The sequence below is a fragment of the Mirounga angustirostris genome, unplaced genomic scaffold (assembly GCF_029215605.1).
Source record: "Mirounga angustirostris isolate CCGP_5_RB_7025 unplaced genomic scaffold, mMirAng1.0.hap1 SCAF_3, whole genome shotgun sequence".
In the NCBI taxonomy this organism is placed as follows: domain Eukaryota; kingdom Metazoa; phylum Chordata; class Mammalia; order Carnivora; family Phocidae; genus Mirounga; species Mirounga angustirostris.
This window is the reverse complement of record NW_026991711.1, coordinates 67,743,845-67,764,123: the sequence shown is the minus strand read 5'-3', so window position 1 is coordinate 67,764,123 and position 20,279 is coordinate 67,743,845. Positions and strand designations below refer to the sequence as shown.

General features: G+C 36.5%; 1 protein-coding gene across 4 annotated transcripts in view; it reads right to left on the bottom strand.

Moving 5' to 3' along the window:
- The window catches only part of STARD13 (StAR related lipid transfer domain containing 13), a 521,208-nt gene that overhangs the window by 389,297 nt on the left and 111,632 nt on the right, over positions 1–20,279 (bottom strand). For 2 of the 4 annotated variants that reach the window (XM_064586208.1, XM_064586211.1), the window contains 2 exons: positions 9,942–9,995; positions 8,637–8,795 (listed from right to left, as the gene is read on the bottom strand). The gene's annotated coding sequence lies outside the window, so the exon portion shown is untranslated. The remainder of the gene's footprint in view (positions 1–8,636; positions 8,796–9,941; positions 9,996–20,279) is intronic. The other 2 variants (XM_064586209.1, XM_064586210.1) reach the window with 1 other exon arrangement.

Sequence of the window (20,279 nt, the reverse complement as noted above, 5' to 3'; positions counted from 1 at the left end):
TACTACATTGGCATCTCATAAAACTTTCTAAAATTCAAAACCAAAGGTGTCTTTAAAATGGAAATAATAAGATGTGGCTCATACAGAGCCACAGTATTATAGGCTTTAAGATCTCAGTTTATATATTTTGTTAAGTAGGGAAAAAATTATAAATTTATATTTCTGAGGGTTAGCTATAGAATTAAAATTACTAAAAACATATTAGCATAAAGAGAATCCTAAACTTTATAGATATAGTAAAAGTCCTTTTCTAGAATGTTGGATAAATCCTCATTGAATTGGAGTAATTAAGTTTGTCTTGATTAATTCTTCCCACTGCTTGGAAGTCTTCCACATCTCTCTACGTCCAAGTTACTTATACAAGTTACCTAGCAGCCTCTAGTGCAAAGTTCTATCCTGGTCTATTTCTTCCGGAACAAGTATCAAGTTCTACAGAAGTAGGGAAGGTTAGAAATGTGAATTTTTCATTTAACTAAAATTTTACTCATTGATCATCAGGTTGTTTGTGGGCAGGGTGAATAAAAGATCTGGAACAAACAAACTTTATTGAATTGTATATGAATGTAGCACTGCCAAATACTAACTGTATAACCTTGGACTTAATTTCCTCAAATCTTAATTTGTTCACCTATAAAACAATACTTTCTGACATTTATTGAACACTTCTTTGTGCCTGGCATATTTGACCAATGGCATGTAAGTCCATAGGAATCTGCCAAGTCTGAGTGGAATCATTAAATGTGAAGCTTGGAAATTACATTTTTCTCACTCTTGATGCCGCAACTCTCCTGTGGTGAAAAGAATTGACTATGATGATGAGAATAATAGTGATACGATGATGATAATGGTAGATAACATGTTTGACAGGCACTGTTACATGTTTTATATATTTACCTTTTAAAAACAATCCCGATTTGTTTACACTGGAAGCTTACTAACTAAAAAATATGTCCTAGAAGGGTTTGAGGAAATAGAAGTGTGTACACACTTCTGCCCTCGAGAAAGCTAATGGGGCCATGTCTTACTTCAAGTATACACTGACTTTTAAACATATGACTTACTAAATTTCAAAAAAAGCAGCTTTAGACAACAAATAAGACTACAATGAACTGGCAGCCAGGGGGGCTGACAATGCAGTGCGTCGGCATTGGGTTGACCAGTGAGCGCTACGCTCTTCTGATTACTGCTAATGTCTATCTCTGCCACTAGTGTAGACAATTTGACGGATGCCTAGAGGAACAACTCCCTGTGGGCTCATTTGTAAAATGAGGCTGGTGCTGGCACCTATTTCAATAGGCTGCAGTGTACTGCCTGAAAGCCCCCGTAAGTACTGCTGGTGTTGCTGTTCTTACAACTCAGCAGGTGGGGACAGTCTTCTCCTTCAGGAAATTAGGGACCGTATCTTCTTCAGGAAAAAATGACATTCGCTGACAGAATATTAAATATAAGATCCCGTGTGTGATACTTTCACATATACTACTTCGCTTTCTTTTTCCCAGCCATTCTGTGAGGTGAGTCTTGCTGTTCTCATTTTATAAAACAATTGCTAAAGAGAATGAGTTCTTGATGAGGCTCACGTGGCAAATGAGAGCACTTAGCTCTCCTGATTCTCCTCAGAGATTTCTCAACTCCCCTGGATTTCTCTTTGTATCCTTGCCCAGCCCCATCCCCACGCCCTCTTCTGTCTAAATACCATCATAAGCTCTCGCTCATCTGGTTAACAGGCCTGGGCTTCTCTTAGCCCTGTGGATGATGGATACCTGCAGAGATTAGGAAATGAGGCTGAAACTGTAGGAAGGAATTGACCATAACAACCCAGCAGCTTTCTAGAGCTCCCATGGCAAAGGCAGGGCCACTTACAGCACTTTTTGAATGCATGCTAAGGCACTTGATATTTTTGGCACTGTTATAAGTAATACCTTTTCGTAAAATTTACATTTTGTATGTTCTGTAATTGGTACATAAAAATTCAATTGATTTTTCTTAATTGATGTTGTGTCCATAAATGTAAGGTTTTTAATTAATGTTATATACTTGGGGGTGTTGTCTTTGTACTCTTATGTATGGGACTAATAATACTTTTGTTTCCTTTCTATTCCTTGTACTTTTCTTTCTTTTATTTTCATTATTACTAGGCTAGGACCTCTAATCAGTGCTGATTAGAGGAGGTAAAAGATATACTGATCTTATTTCTGATTTTAAGGAGAATGCTTCCAACACTTCTCCATTTAAGTGTGATGCTGACTGTATGGTTTTTGTTTTTGTGTTAATCAGGCAGTTCCTTTCTTTTGATAAAAAATTTTTAAATGAAAAGATATTGAATTTTACTGAATGAATTTCCTCCATCTATTAAGATAATCACATTTTTCTTCTTTAATCTCTTAAGTTATAAATCATATTAATCTTGTATTAAGCCAACCATGCATTCCTATATTATATCATCAAAGTAACTTTCAAGTCTTTAAAGACTATTTATCATAATGAATCTTGGAATTCATCAAATTCCCTTTAGATAACTGGACATATCAATCAACTACACTAAGATATTTACAATTTTTTAAAAAGATTTTATTTATTTATTTGACAGAGAGAGAGCACAAGCAGAGGGGAGTGGCAGGCAGAGGGAGAAGGAAAAGCAGGCTCCTCCCTGAGCAGGGAGCCTGATGTGGGACTCTATCCTAGGACCCTGGGATCATGACCCAAGCCAAAGGCAGACACTTAACTGACTAAGCCACCCAAGGGCCCCGATATTTACAATTATTAAACCATCCTTACATGCATGACATCAACTGTGCTTGGTTGTGATAAGCAATTCCTTTTAATCTTACTCAGTTTGGTTAGCTGCTGTTTTCTTTAGCATTTTTACATTCATATTCATTTTTGTCCTCTGTCAAGCTTTTGTATCAAGATGTTAGTTTCATAAAATAAACATGGAAGCTATACATCTTTATAAATGAGGTTCAGAAAATTTATATTGCATGAGAATTATCCATTCTTTGAAAATTTCAAAGGACTCACAGGCCTTTTGAGAACTTGTTTAATTTATACCATTGGTTTTGGTCTATTCTGGTATGTGACTCCTGAATGAATTTTGACAATATATATTTTAATATAACATTATCTATTACAAAGTCTTTCAAATTTATTAGTAGACCTATGTACACTCTTGTACTTTTAAAATAATATTGTATCTGATATTACAGCCTTCTTGTTCCGAATTTTATTTCTGTTATTTAGTGGAAAGAGCCTAGTATTTAGGTTAGACAGACTCACCACTAAGGCAGACAAGTCAATTCATTTGTTAGATCTCAGCTTAATCACCACCGCCTCTGGGAAACCTTGCATCACTCCTGGGAGAGGTTTCTGTGGATTTCTGTACCTCCTCTATCAAAACATTTGTTTCACAGTATAATTGTTTGTTTAATGGGCAGCTTCAAAGTTAAACTGTAAGCTCTATGAGAGTAATGACAGGGTATATCTAGTTTACCACCACGCACCTAGCACAGTGTCTGAAAAAGAATGAACACTCAGTAAATCTTTGTTTGAACGAACAAGTTAATTGTTTCCATGTTTTACTCTGTCTCTTCCATAAGACCACAAGTTTTAATTGCTTTTTATAGCTACCATACCAAAAGAGCAGAAGAGTGATTAAAGATGCCAGCTCTGGAGCTCGAGTGCAGGGTTCAAAGCTAGGCTCTGCCATTCACTAGCTGTGTGACTATGAACAAATTACTTCACTTCTCTGTACTTCAGTTGCCTCTCTGTAAAACTAGAAATAATAATGCTGGACTGTAGGGAGTTTATATATGCCTGGTACACAGTAAATGATGAATTAATGATACTATTATTATGTTAGTACATGACAAGTAAATGAATGGATAAAAGAATAATGAACCTATGAAAACAGAGAAAATAATGATATTATTTGCTCTGCTCTGGATGTTCTGAGGATCAAGTGACAGGAATTTTAACTAATGAAAACCATTTGAAGTATTTTATTAGAACCATTACAAATGGGAAGCCCCAGTGGCCACAAGAAAGAGAACTGTTTTCTTCTTTGGAAAAAAATGACAAGGCTAGAGAAATATTTAATAAGATTTTGTTCCTATTTGGAGCAAAAAAATTGGAATATTTTTCTTAAATTGGATTTTTTCTTTTATATCTTAGTCTCTACAATACAACTAGGTTATTTAAAAGTTTAATTTAATGTTTTTATAACTATGAAATACCTGAATAAAAATTTTTCTTCAGACTTGATAGCTCTTTTGGAAATAATTTCTGATTTTCCAAATATTTTTTTTCCCCTAGGTCTTTTTATCCATTACTTACTTTTCATAGTTCATACGTTATTCAAATAGTGCCTCTTTATTTATTTTTTCTCCTGGACAAAGAAATTTTAAAATGCTATCCCTATAGTCATTCTCAAAGGTTGCCATGTGTAAATATTAGCCCTAGACTATTAGACTTCACTGATGTAATAATAATTGAATATTTTTTCCTATATACAACTGAGTCATGACATAGAAGTGCAAGAAACCAATAAGGAAATTCTCTTCCTAATGTGGGCCAAAATCTCATATTAAGAGAGCTAAGAAAAAAGTTGCTAAAATATTTACAGTTATGCAAATATACCCAAAATTGAAGTGGTGTGCTATTGTTGACTGTCCAAGTCTAAGAACAGATAAACAGCAAATTATTTGACTCATTTTACTCTTTTCAGAAGAAAAGAAATAAAAAATGGGAATACAAATAATCCTTTTCTTTAAAAAATTCTATGACATTTCTAAAATATACAAGATTCTAATTTTTATATATTATTTAAAAGTATAGCATGCCATTCTCTAATTTCCTCATTTGCAAAGAAGAATCTTACTAATTAACTGATTTGGAAATTGAAGACTATTACATTTAATTTTTTAGAGGAAAGTGCAACATTTATAAAGAAACATCCATATTTTAAAACATTTAAAATACTGACTTAATATCCAGTTGCAACAATAGGCATAAATAATGTAACATCAGTTTTTGATCCCAAATATAAATGAAGTGAGCCAAAGGTCAAAACTATGCATAGACTCAAAGTCACCTTTGCCATTTAGTTTTCAAGTAGTAGATGTGTTCTGTATCTCAAAAGAGAAGCTTGTGTAATTAACCTTCAGGAGAACATTAAAAACACAAAGAGGAAACTGAAAATTTTCCTGAGCTGAGCTAAAATAGTTTTTATTGAATTCATTTTTGACAATGTTTCTAATCTGTTCTTCCTATAACTGGGACTAATTTACTTATCCTGCCAAATTAGACTAAAAAAGACACACTTCATTCCAGATCCATCTGAGAGAGGCCTTCTAGTTTTTTGTATACCTAGTTTTTTAGACACAAGATTCCTCTTCTCTATCACAATAATTACTATTTATTTAGTGCTTGTACTGAGTGTAGCAAAAGCAGGCTGCTGCTTAAATTCAGGTTATGCTTTTTCTGCTTACTATTGTGTGACCTGAGCAAGTTACTTAAGTTCTCATTGTCTCTGCCATCTCATTAGATTAAAAATGGTGGTATTAACAGGACCTACTAATAAGATTTTATTTATTATTTTCCATTTTGTTTTTTGGCCCATATTTTATCAAGATGTTGTTAGGACTTCAGGAAGCCAGAGTTCTTTTTTTTTTTTTCTTTAAGATTTTATTTATTTATTTGACAGAGTGAGACACAGCGAGAGAGGGAACACAAGCAGGGGGAGTGGGAGAGGGAGAAGCAGGCTTCCCACTGAGCAGGGAGCCCGATGCAGGGCTCGATCCCAGGACTCCGGGATCATGACCTGAGCCGAAGGCAGACACTTAACGACTGAGCCACCCAGGTGTCCCAGGAAGCCAGAGTTCTAATTGTATTATAACCTCTATGAGATCTATGACTATACTCTTGCTGATGGATCAAGTACCACAAAACAGTCAGTGGAGACCCAACACATACTGACCAAGGAAAAGCGCCATGCTGACTGAAGAACCCAAATGTCTTTTTCAAATCCCTCACTGGGATCCACTGAAGATGGATACAGAAGTGACAGAACAAAACATAAGATGTGAGAACACAGAAGACTCATGATGACATCCAGTTCAACTTAATATAGTGACATATAGGACATGCTTTAGCAGTCTTGTGGCTTTATTTGTCACTTGTACATAGTTGATTGCAGTATCTGCATCTTTCCCCTGCACCCAATGGCTTCCTTAGGCAAAGTATCTTTGGAACCACTCAATTCTTGTCTCCATTCATTCATTCATTCATTCATTCCCTCATATTCCAAACACTGTACAAGCACTGGGAAAACAAAAATAAATATATTTTCTTGAAGAGCTCTAGTCTAGGGAGAAAGAATCATGTAGATTGACAATATTATAAGGATTTAAACCAAAGTATATACACAATGATATGGGAACACAGACAATACAGCAAATAATTCTGCCTGGGGAAAAGGAAGAGTTCATAGAGAAAATAACCTTTAAACTGAGTTTTGAAGGAAGAATAGTACTATTTCAGGGGAAGAGAATCCCAGAGACATGAAAGCATAAAAAGAATACCGCATATTCAAAGAATAGTGAGGATTTTCATCTGATTCCATCTGACTGGGCCTAGTGGATAATGGCAACACGTGATGTGTGCGAGTGAAATGGGGGTCCTCAGATAAGAAGCCACATATTAAGGAGTTTGACGCTTTCCTGTAGGTAAGGAGAACCCTGTGGATTTCTTGTTGTCGTATTTTACGACTGATAAAGCTAAAGAATACAGGGAGATTATATAAGTATCAAGGAGTTTAAACATGCCTTGGTATCGCAACATTTCTCATGTGAGTTCAACTCTCCCTTGCCTCTGCTCCCTCCCTTTTTTGCAAATGGTTTTTCAAAACAATGTTTTTATCATCAACTATAAATATAAAAAAGCGCACAAACAGATGCACAGCTTAATGAATAACTCAACTGTGAAGGATCTTTTAACTACCGTTTGGTCAAGAAGTAAAATGTTGCCAGAACTCTGCCCCATTCCTCTAACAAAATCCCCCAATATCCTCCATACCAATTCTAATCTCCTTCTTCCTCCCAAAAGGAATTGTTATGGACTTTTACAGTTATTATTTCCTTGCATTTTTCATAGCTTTATCAGTCAAATGTGTATCCCTAGATGCTAAAGTTAGTGCAGCCTCTATAAATTTTTTTGATATCTTTTAACTCTCTTAATCCATAACTTATTTATTACAATTTACCCGTTGAAAAACCCAAGTTTTTCTACACTCTAGTTTTCCACAGTCCAAATTTTGCAAATTGCATGTTCAATAGTACATTTTAACTTGTTCCTGTCTTGTTTTTCTGAAAATCAGTATGTTAATCCAATTTGGGTTCCATGACTCTTGGTAGCGCTGAGTGCTTCCATCAAGAAATATATAATACCTGATTGTCTTTCTTTTTTATATTAGTCAGTGATGCTAACTACCTATATTTCTGAATTTATTAAGGGTTGCAACATGATTATATTTTAATTCTTTTTTCATTTATGAGTTGGAATATATTCATATAGAGATGTTTCCCTCATTTACTATTTGGTTAACCAGTGTTCCGGTTCATAAAGGAAAGCAGGATAAATATTTAAGTCTTTCACTTCATTATTAGTTTTCAAGATAATGAATTGGTTTCCTATTATCTTCTAAAAATTATAATTCTTTTTTAAAAATATCATTTTGAACAGATGGATTTAAATATATTTGATGAGTTTCAATCCATTGCAATTATTCTCATGATTGAAGTTCACATTGCTCTACCTTTGGCCAATAGGAACCTTTTCAAGTAGTATTTGATAGCTTCCTAGCCATAAAATAACAAGCTATTCTAGGTTCATCTTGTACATTTCATCCCCTAAATCTAGAATTAGAAAATTTTCAAGAAGCTCTGATTTCTTTTAATGAGAAATTGCATTCCAAAAACACATTCTACACAATAAGGATACAATACTCATTGCTACTGGGTTGGTAATTAGTTTCTAGTTGTTTTCCACAGGGGCAAAAGAGAGGTACTTCATGAGTTCATATTGATACTTACAATTCAAATTTAGGATTACAGTACTTTTATTTAATCTCTAAGCTATTACATTTGTTTCCCCTTCCTTCTACACTGAGAACATTGGTTCCCAAGGACACAGGCTACAAATCCCATAGTTACTCATTTGTTTTTAACTCATATTATACACATGGGGTGCCTGGGTGGCTCAGCCGTTAAGCGTCTGCCTTTGGCTCAGGTCATGATCCCAGGGTCCTGGGATCGAGCCCCAATTGGGCTCCCTGTTCCGTGGAAAGCCTGCTTCTCCTTCTCCCACTCCCCCTGCTTGTGTTCCTGCTCTCACTCTCTCTCTCTGTGAAAATAAATAAAATCTTTAAAAAAAACCCCTCATATTACACACAGAATGGTCTCAAAATAACAATATTAATACTACCACCACATGAGTACTAAAAACACTTAAAAAAATTTTTTTTGCGTATGCTCTCCCCAATTCTCCATCCCTTTCTACATTTTTAACCATTATGTACTATACTCTCATTCTCTTAGCCTTCATTTTGTCTTAGTCCTACTAAGAACTACATATTCAATGCTCACCAGTTCTTCTGTTGATGTCTCTCTGGTCATTAGGTTACCTGAAGCTCAATCTCTAGTAGATTCTTCAGAAAGAGCTAAAGACTCCTGGTGCTTTTTTCATTTGAAAGTCAGTTTCACTGGATACAAAATGTTTGGCTCATGTCTTCTTTCCTTGAGAATCTAAAGAAATGAGAAAATCTTATTTTCTTTGAACAGAAAGAGTTGCTCTTGAAAAGTTTGATGATTATCTAATTATAATCTCCGATAGATTACATGCTTTTTCCCCCTAGTCAAAGAATATTTTTTCTCTTAAACCCAGTAATTGTACTAGAACATCTTTGTGTTCATCATTCTGGATTGATATTCTTAAGTGTATGGTGAGCTCTTTCAACATGTAACTTCAAATCCTTTTTATTTCAGAAAAGTTTTCTGAAATACAGTTATTTAGAATTTCTTCTGATCCCTTCATTTAGTTTTCTTTCGTGGACTTCTTTAAAAAAATATCTTTTAAGAAATTCTATTCTCAAGTCATAAAAACATTTCAAAAGTTTTCAAGCTTTGACTTTTACTCTTAAGCTCTTAATACACCTGGAACTGAGTTTTGTGTATAGTATGATGTGTGTATACAATTCTTTTCATGAAAACATAGGAGAGAAATTTATGTTACTTGTACTTCTGAGCAATTTTTTCCTTTATCTCATGGAATTATGAATTAGTCTGATTCATATCTGGTGTCTGACTCAGTAAGAGGACCATAAAGTGTAGCAATGCCTATGTTCACTTAAGGCAACAGAGCCAGAGGGAAAGAGCCATGTTAGGAACTCACTGTACTTCTACGTACAGCTTAGCCAAGGAAGGGCAAGTGCTTTGTGTGGACCAGATGCACACCTTCCAGATGAAGAAACCAGCCAAGAAGTCTCTTAGGAAGGACTACATTGCCAAGAGATATACTTAAGGGAAAGAACTACTTCTTTTGAGAAGCCAAAAGAATCTGGGTGAAGTGAACTCCTCAGATGTCCACAGCTAAGTGTTGGTTGAAGTCTTAAGTGGTCAGCTGGGGAACAAGGCCCATCTTAGAGTACTGTAGTTGGATATTCCAGGCAGAGGAATTTAGAGAGCCTGCTTTAAATATCAGTCAAGCCCCAAGAATATCAATTCCAGATTATTACACTACTGGCCATGTAAACCTGGATCTTTTCCCCCAATCCTTTCAACACTGTCCAGCTCTGCAGGAAAGCTCTACACACATGCTAGGCCCTTAACAAATGATGGCTCTCATTATCAGTGCCCTTCTTTGCTATCACAGTCTGAGATATCATCTCTTACTTGATCATAGAGTATTTCCCATTGGATGAGTGTCTCCAATTATTCTCAAAGTTCCTAGAAAATAAGGACATATTTTATACTTACTTCATATTCATCAGAATATTATAAAGAACTTTGTACTTAGAATTTTTCAATAATTAGTTACTGATCAATAAGTAGAGGTAAGTGGAGTTAATACATTACAACAGGAATGCCTTGGGCCAGGCAAGAAAAGCCAATCAGCATTCCTGAAATAGTACCTTTTATTAACCTAGTCAGCTTTTTACTAAATTTTCTAGTCTCAGGTTTCTCATTACCAATACAATGTCACTCTGTTTTACATCTTGGAGTCTCCTACTATAAAAGATCAGGCCTTTTATGTTATTTGGGGGTATCAGAATATCTTCTTTGGAATGGTACTCAAGCTCAATGAGAGCCAAATGACTTCACTGGCTGATGTGCTGTTGTGTGTAAAGTTCTCTAAGCTATGTAAGTGTTCTGAACAAAACAAGGAAAATAGTTGAAAACAGAGGAGAAGGGCGTGTTTTCCTTTGGATTTAAACATAATTCCTAAGGTAGACTTTTGAATTCAACATTTTTAAAAGGTCTTTTGCTTTTTAATCATTTAATTTAATCATGTAATCCTTGTTTTAAAGATGTTTGAAACCATATGCTTGATTTTTTTCATGCATTTTTCATGCCTCTATTTTGGGATCATGTATACTGTTATGTAGGCAGAAAAGAACATTTTCTTTTCTACTATATTTCTTTTATTCATACAATCCACTGTTGAAATACTGTTAAAAATGGCTATCGAACATTTCAATGTCTTCAGATATATTTACCTTCTTCTTAATCTAATCATTAAGTGCCTTCTGTAAACACCATGAGGGTAGGGATTGTGTCTGTTTTAAAATAATTTTATAAAAACTGAATTTTCTTTCATTAATCTATAAATTGTGTTAATCTACCATCCAAATGAAACACTCACCCCAAAGATGGACAGTAGGGAAAATTAAAATGCATTGTTTTCTTGATGAAAGAAGACATCATTCTTTTCTCATCTAGTAACTTTTCTAAATTCCAGACAAAATACAAGAAACAAAAATGGGTTTTCATTATCATGTAAATCTGAATATGAGTGGCCAAAAATAAAAACCAAAGTAACAAAGGCACTAACTGGAAATTTTAGCACCAAGTCATCACGTGAACACTCATATCGAGGATTCAAAAGTAGTGTAGCATAGATAATGAAATATTTAATCATGATAACGATTACTTATAATTTAAAAGCAGTTGAGGAAGAGTCATGCGGAATTATTTTTGAACTATAACAATTTCAAATTAATATACTTAACTAAAATACATTTTGCATTTTACTTTTTACCACAGAAAACCAAAGGCAATGAATTAAGGGTATAGTTGATTTTTAGTAATTTAAAAACAAAACTTCAGGAAGCAGATAATTGAGAGAAAATGTCAGCTTGCTGTTTTAATTTTAAAAATAATTCAACTGTATGAATTAAAGGGATATGACAAAGGGCTGCTCCAAAGGGAGGCAGCGCAGAGGGTCGTTATGTCCTAAGGTTAACTTTATTTTGAACATAGAAAACTTATATTCTTTCTCTTATTACAAAAGCTGAAGTAAGTACGTTCCAGTTCTCAATATGACTATTTGTGTTTTGGGGATAAAGGAAATGTTGCACCCTTATTTATGGCGTCTTCTTATATCTCTACAATGACCCCATTCAGGGTAGTAAAAGGCCCATTTGTTTTACTGTTCCATCTAGGCACATTATAAAAGGCAGGATGACTGCCAGAAAATCTATACTTAAACTACTGGATTGTAGTAGGACTGAGCAATCCCTTATAGAACACACAGAGGTCAGATTTAACACTCCATATTGACCTCATCATGATCTGGAATAAGAGCATTTGGTGATTTTTAAGACATTAATAGAGCAGGGTTATGGGAAAGCCACTCTAGACTTGACACTTAATTTTTTGGGTGTGCATGTAAATGAGTTCAATGTATGACTGTTCCAAAAGAATTTCAAATAATTCAAGTTTACCCAATTATAGAATAGATACAATTAAATGTGAAACCCCAGTAATACAGTTAGAGAACTGGGAACTCAAATGTAGAAAAAAAAAATGGTGAGGCAAGACTGAAATGGTGAATAAGATTACTAACTTGTATTGCCATTACTTCTTTGTACACGTATTTTTAAAGCAAGGAAATTAGAAAATTTAATCAGTGAAACATAATTTGGATAATTTTATAGTTGATACTGTAAGAATTTTTTTATCTGTTCTAAGCTGTATTTGTTTGTTCTATGGATTAGGAAAACAAACAAAGCACCAAATAATAAAGGAAATCAAGCTCAGAAAATAGAGTATTTGATTTTGAATGGGGTTTTTTAATCACAGGAGAATCTCTTACTGGATCTGAGAATCTTATAAAATTACTCAGTTCATATTTACTGCAAAACTGTTTTGCTCCCTTGATAAAGTAGAAATTAAGTAAGTAGACCTTAGAAATGGGTATGAGAGTTGACATGGTAAAACCTGAGGACAAGTGTTTGTATTCAAGGGGCTTACAACCGTGTCAGAGCTAGAACAATCTGAAGAGCAGGGTTAAAATGGAAAAGCTGGCGGATCGTTCTTTTTATGGACATTCAACTATAAAATAAATTGGTTTTCCCCTTTAAAGAAAGAAGAAAGCCCTCTGCCAGCACACTGAACAGAACTTCCCATGATGTTTGATAACAGCCTATCCTCCAGTCTTTGGATGAGTCAGGCTAATTATTAATATGCTAAAGCCGAGCTCATGTTCCATTGTGTCATATAGTTTTCTAAGTGAAACTGCCTCACGATAGTGTTCTATTGGTTTGTTAGTAATAAAATTCCCTTGGAAATTGTTCATATTAGAGCTGCTTTATATTGAATTTTATTCTAAGTTAAACTCTATCAAGTTTTATTTTAGGTAAAAAAAACTATTTCAGGATTCATTACATAGCAGCAAGAGAACAAAATCACAAAGTGTTATACTTGAACACTATGGGTGATGAAACTGTTTTGGAACAGTTCTGACCGTGGCTTTTAATAAAATGGACAAGCTATGTTTACAGACCTGTGAGGCAAGTTGTTTCATAGTTTTGCATCCTAGTGTACTAGTGCAGTGTTCAGTATTTAACAGAGGATCAATCAATGTTTACTGAATAAAGCAAAATATGTGATGAGCAGAAATCTCAAAATATTGCGGGTTCTGAAACAGTGCTGCCATGTGGACAAATCCCTGAAATCTATATAATAATTTTATACATAATAATAGAACCTATCATGTATCAGACACTTCATAAATAGTACCTTTTTTAAAGCCAACAATCACCCTGGAAAGTAAACATATTATTTTTCAAATTAGGGAACTGAGGCGTACAAAACTTAAATAACTTAATCCTCCACCAAGAAGTGGGGAATCTGGGATTAAGTCCTGCCCATTCTGACCTTTCTATAGCACACCCATGAGCTGGTGGGCAATGTTTTATATAATTATTGCTTGAGGTTACAGTAAGAAATCAAATCCATTTTCTGTTTGGGAAGTGTATATCTCTTTACTGATATCTATAAAAATAAAGGGATGCATTTCTTCCTGTCTGAATGGAACATCTACTTGTATTGTAAGAATATGTTCTTACATATTCTTTCTATAATTCTATAAATTCTATAAATTCAGTTTTATAGCTACAGCGAGTTGTGCTTGGTTTGCATGAAAACAAAACTACATTGGGACCCTCGATAGAAGGAGTAGAGGTCAGAAGACATAGGTAGGCATACTCTAAAGAGAACTCAGGGTATTTCCTAGGAGCCCATCTGTGGCAAGGGGGTATCACTTCCAGGAGGCCCTAGAGACACCTCCAGAAGCAAGACAGAAAGCCATTGGTGTGTCTTCTGGATTGTTTCTGGTGTTTGGGGACAAGAAATGGTAACCCTGATACAGGAAAAATCATTGAGTCTTTTTTAATTTTATTTATTTATTTAAGAGAGAGAGAGAGAGCACAAGCAGGGAGAGGAAGATGGAGAAGCAGGCTCCCTGCTGAGCAGGGAGCCAGATGCAGGGCTCCATCATGACCTGAGCCAAAGGCTTAACCAACTGAGCCACCCAGGTGCCCTGTATCATTGAGACTTCTTAAGAAGGTCTTCCACTTCTGCCAATGATGTACTTCTTTTCTCTTCCTTCTTTTTTTTTTTTTTTTTTAAATCAGGCCTACACTTTTAATGAGGAAGTAGAAAAGCTGGTTAAAAATACAAAAAGGATATTTTTGATGTCATCTTGAGAGGACAGATCCTGGAGAGAAGGTACAGAGAAGTCTGCCCATATTCAACTGTTTTTCCCTTTGACTTATTTGCCAATTTGGAAGCGGTTCCTAAAGCTGGAAAGTCACTCAGAACGTGGCAGCTAAGAAGTAGAGAAGCCAAGAATAGCTTTTGGGAGTCCCATGGTTCTGAGAAAATAAAAACTGGAGTTCAAGGACAACCAACGAGGAATGGCCTTTGAAAATACCTCAGGGGGCGCCTGGGTGGCTCAGTCAGTTAAGCATCTGCCTTTGGCTCAGGTCATGACCCCATGGTCCTGGGATTGAGTCCCACATTGGGCTCCCTGCTCAGCAGGGAGTCTGCTTCTCCCTCTGCCTCTCCCCAGCCCTGGCTTGTGCTCTCTCTCTCATTTATTCTCTTTCTCTCAAATAAGTAAAGAAAATCTTAAAAAATATATTAAAAAAAAATGAAAATACCTCAGGCTTTTGGTTGAGACACAGAAAAGGGCCATCATAGGAATAAGAAGGGACCTGAAATAGACCAGACCTAACAGACTGAAAACCATACAGATTAAGGTGCTCTACCCCTGGCCTACTTTCTTGACAGAAGCAAAAGTAAAATTTTTTATGAAAGTAAAAACATTGCTCAGATCTAATTTTTTCATAAACAAAGACAGCATTCCATTAAGAAGTTCTGGGCACATCAGGAAACAGGAATAAGAAAAAGACAACAGATGATCTAAATATTGGAGTTATTAGGCATAGACTTCAGAATTTCACAAGAGAAGTAGAATCCATAAGAATCAAATGAAAATTCTAGAACTAAAAAATATAATGACTCAAAACTGGAAATTTAAACAATACATTTATAATAAAATAAAAAAAACATGAAATACTTATGAAAAAATTTAACAATATATGTGCAAGATTGTATGCTGAAAATTACATAGAGAAATTAAAGACCAAGACAAATGGAGAGATATGCCATGATTATAGATTTGAAAACTCAATATTGTTAAGATGTCATTCTCCCCAGACTGATCAGAAGATTCAACAGAATCCCAATCAAAATCCCAGCAGGCTTTTTCAGAAATTGAAATGCTGATTCTAAAATTTATATTAAAATGCAAAGAAATTAGAATGACTAAATAAAACAATTTTTAGGAAAAACGAAGTTGGATAAGTTGGCATAAGGATAGACATATATTTATCAATGGAACTGAATACTCTGAAAATCAGACAATGGTGCCAAAGTAATTCAATGGGGAAAAGGATAACCCTTTCAACAAATGCAACTGGAATAACTGGATTCTCATTTTGAAAAATATGAATATCAATTCCTACTGTTATACCATACAGATGAATTAACCTTCAATGGATAATAGGCTTAAATGTAGTAAATTGTGAGTATTAAAAACATAATAGGATTTTATTTACAACTCTATGCTAATGAACTTTAATATTTGGATAATATGTACAAATTCCTAGAAAAATACAACTTACAAAAAATGCTCTTCAAAATACGCTATTAAAAAAATGAAGACAGGCCACAAACTGGTAGAAAAATATTCACAACACACACTTTGACAAAAAACACGTGTACAAGGAGAAGGGGAAACGGAGGATCATTAGTCAGAGTCTTGTATAACCAAGATGAATATATAAGTTGGTTATACAAGATGAATAAGTTCTAGAGATTACAGCACAGTGCCAATAGTACAATGTGTTATATACTTAAAAATTTGCTAAGAGGGTAGATCTTATGTGAAGTGCTTTTATCACAAAACAATAATAAATTACAAAGAAAATAATGTACATAATATATAAACAACTCCTACAACTCAATTATAAGAAAAACTCCATTTTAAAAATGGGCAAAAGTTTTAAACACACTTCACAAAAATGAAACTAACACCATATACCCACTCAACTGGCTAAAATGAAAGACTAACAGAATCAAGTGTTTGCATTTGATAGAAAGACCCATCATCCTTTTAAACTAGATGGAAGATGTTTAAAAAGTACAGGTGTGGGTAGAGTAGATGCTAGAAAAAAGAATTCTTGGCTTAGGCTCACAATTTTATTTTTTAATAAAATATGAAGCAAAGTCACTGGTTGAAGAGGCAGTTGGTAATCTGAGAAAGGAAAAAGAATAATGAAATACTTGGTTTCCGGAAGACAGCAAAGTAACTAGAGAAAAGGAGCTGGATGACTGGACAACGTGGAGAGCCCATCTAGGTGCGAGATCGTTGTTAGTTCATCCAATCGTTAAGCTCTGGGTGCAAGCACAGAAAACATAAATGCATGAGTTCAACCATGAGCCAGGTTTTGCCAGGCAAGTAGTAGTGAGGGACAAGAACTGAGGTATTTGCAGACAAGTGATTTAAATGCCACTGTTTGTGAAAATAAATAAATAACATGCATTTTTTAAACTATGAAGAACTATGTTACTGTAAATTACTGATATAATGTGGCAAAATGAAGCACTCTTTCAACTACATACATGCAGGATATCCGAAGCTGAAACATCTAATAAAGAACTTACTCCTTATTCTACACATTCAGGTTGAGATCTAAAACTGTTTTTCCGTTAGTCTTCCAAATCAGCCTCTTTCATATTTTCACAGCTTTGACTCTTTCTCCTTCACATGTTTTATATTTTTATTCCTTTTTAAAGTTTTCCTGGACGTCTTGCCTCCTGTTTGTCCTATTTCTAGTCAGCCTAATGATACTGCAATATTGCCCACTTTTTCCCCTTGGATTTTCATATAAACATATGTCACGGCACTCTTCAAGCCACAACAGCTTTCTTTACACCTACTACCAAGACCACCCAAAAGGTTTTATTGAGAAACACTAAAATGTCGTCATTTAGCTACTAGAGACAATCTAATGTTCTTGTATTCCCCAGTCCACCTGTTTCTCTCAGTATATCCGCTTAAGTCTCTATTCGCTCTGGCTTTCCCAAGTTCTCAGCTCTTATGTAGGCCACAGAACGGAAAGAGCTCTGAAACACAGAAACAAGTGTTTACCAAAACTGAACATCTTGGGAGAACCAGGCACCTTGCAGCTGACGCTTTTAGAATTACAATCTAAAATTAATGGATAATGGGGATGGATACAGATTTACTTTTCAACGTCTTAGTTGTTTCCATGCTGCATCTAAAACCAAAACAAAACCAGTGCACTTTTCACTCGTTACTATGGTCCGTCCATCCATAAAAGTGGTTTGCCTCTCTACTTTGCAAAAATAAAAAAACGGCAGATTCTTCCTCTGTAACGCTTTGTACAAGCAGCCTTCCTTTAGTTAAAGATCAAGAGCAAGACTACACCACAAAAAGCACAAAATATAAAATGTTTACACTGACAAAAACAGAAAAAGTCGACTGAACTCCTTAAATTCCTGAGAAGCACTGTTAAAAAGCAAAAACACGCTTCCTTAAATAATTGTTTTGGGTTCCAAAGGAATAGTCTATTTGCCTTGAGTCCCTTTCCTTGTGACATCCCTACGGCCTCTGGTTTGACGCTTAAAGAAACAGTGGGTGGATCAAGCCGGTCCAGAGATTTAGAGGGAAAGGCTGGGTCCATACCAGCACTGGGACCGCGCCCAGCAAACATTTGGATCGCTTTAGAGTCAAGAGGAAAATACAGCTCAAGTTTTTACCTCATATACCATTAACTTTCCACAAAGATTTCCAGAAACCTGACTCACATCTAGAAACCCAAACCCTGTGGGCGGGCGGGGGGGGGGGGGGACTACTACGTCACCACTTCCGCCTCGCCAGGCCAGCAAACGTGCAAAAATGGAGAAAGACGCACACGCCAGCGGCGACTACGTCCCCGAAAGTGCGCACGCGCATGGCGAGGCCCCGCCCCTCACGTACCCCACCTCCCCCAGACCCGCGCTCCCGCCTTGGAGAGGCGCGCGCCACAAGGCAGCCCTCGCTGGCACCGCCCGGGGCTTCCGCCCCGAGGCCCGACGGTCGCTGTTCGGTTCCGGTCCTAGCTCCGCCCTCACGCGGGAACTCTCCAGAAGTCTTAATATCCGGGACCAGAGGCTGGCGCCAGCGAGCATTTCCGGCGAAGGACACGAAGGAAAGGATCCGGTGACGCCTCTTCCCGTCCCCGTAGTCACCCAGGCTCCGGCTCTCGGTGCGGCAGCGCCATCTGGTGCCGCATCTCCCGCTGCCCGCGGAGGGGGCGCGCGCACCTTTCTCTCGGAACCTTCCAGAGAAATCGCGGCCCCGGCGTTTCTTTCTCTCGCCCCCCGGAAGGGAGGCACCCGAGTCTCCGCCCTGCCCGGTTCCCGCGCAGGAGGTACTTCGCAGGACTCTGAAGAGGAGGAGTAGCTTTGTATTCCCAAGATGGAGAGGAAGCGGATTTCTTTCTCTGGTTTTAAGCCCAGAAAAAATGTTTCTCTGTTTTTGTTTCCACATGCCTTGTTCCTGAACTATTCCCAATCATCCCCGCATGAATTTCTTAGTCTGTCAGGAATGGGGTCCTCTCTTTCTCACTTGGTGGGAAGATGGCTCAGGCTCTGTGGCTTAGATTGTCCTCTGATATAAAAGCTTTTTGTTTCTTTTCACGTACTAAGTCGCTGTTGTAAAAGCGTGCAGTGTACGGGTTTGGAGCCCATCAAGAAGCGTAGAATTTAGGGGATAATTTGTTTTAAAAGCAGGCTAGAATCACTAAATTCTACTCCTGACACTGTTACACTATATGTTAACTAGAATTTTTTTTTTTTTAAGATTTTGTTTATTTATTCGACAATGGGAGAGTACAAGCAGGGGAAGCAGTAGAGGGAGAGGGAGAAGCAGGCTTTTCCCGCTGAGCAAGGAGCCTGACGTGGGGCTCGATCCCAGGACCCTGAGATCATGACCTGAACCAAAGGCAGACGCTTAGCCATCTGAGCCACCCAGGCGCCCCTGTTAACTAGAATTTAAATAAAAACTTGAAATATTAAAACAAAAAAAAAGGGCAGGCTAAGGAAATTTCCCAGAGCCTCAGAGATGCTCAGGCTGAATATAGATTTGTTTGCATGGTAGATTTCTTTTAGATAACCAGAGAGGAAACAATTTCCCCAAAGTCAACAAAATGGAGGTAAATTCTTCCCTGATCATGAATCCTTAGGTGACAACCTAGATTTCCCTGGAAGCTTAGAGGCCTGACAGTATTAGGTAGCTAGCATGAGATTGTTCTTGGTGTTTTATTGGAATGGCATTTTAGCTGAATATCAAAGTATATAGTGAAAGTGAGAAAAGTTTCCTTTAGAATTTGTACATTAGCGCCTACTTGACTGCTCCACTGTGCATTTCTTCTGTAATAGAGCAGTGGTTCTTAAACTTGAGCATCCATCAGAAGTCCCTGAAAAACTTACTAAAACAGATTGGCCTTAACCTCCGAGTTTCTAACTGGCAAGGACTGGGAGTAGAGCTGGATAATTATAGCTTTGATAAATTCTCCCCTGATATTTAAGGTGTTGGTACTTGAACCACACCTGGAAGAATTTAGAGTTCAGGATTGCTTTGTCATTAATGCTCTTTGCTATTACAGGACAGACAGTGATGATACTAGAACTGGAGAAATGTGTAGGCCTTTGACCCCTTTGCTGGAAAGTAGTAAGTTAAGCTCTAGAACCGGGAAAGTTCTACATAAATGAATATTCCCACATTAAAGCGACCATTACATATAAATGTTCTGTATATGATCATGTGATAGAGGGTGCTGTAGTACCAGGTATACTAAATATTTCAGTTATTCTGCAGTAATTTGTGTCCTTCACATTAGCTGCTAAAAGTCAGTAAATCAGAAATTACTAGAATTAAGGACAGAATTGTTTCAACAAACATTCTAATTTTATCCTCTGGAAGATGCCAGGCTTTTTCAAAGTCCTTTTGCATCTCCCCAAGTTCCCTTATTTCTCTGAATCCTGTATCAACTCCACTTAACTTCACCCACACCATGCCATTCACAAATGGACACAATGCTTTCATTGGTAAAAATGGCCCTCTTTTGTAAAAATGGCTTACCTAATCTTTTCTGC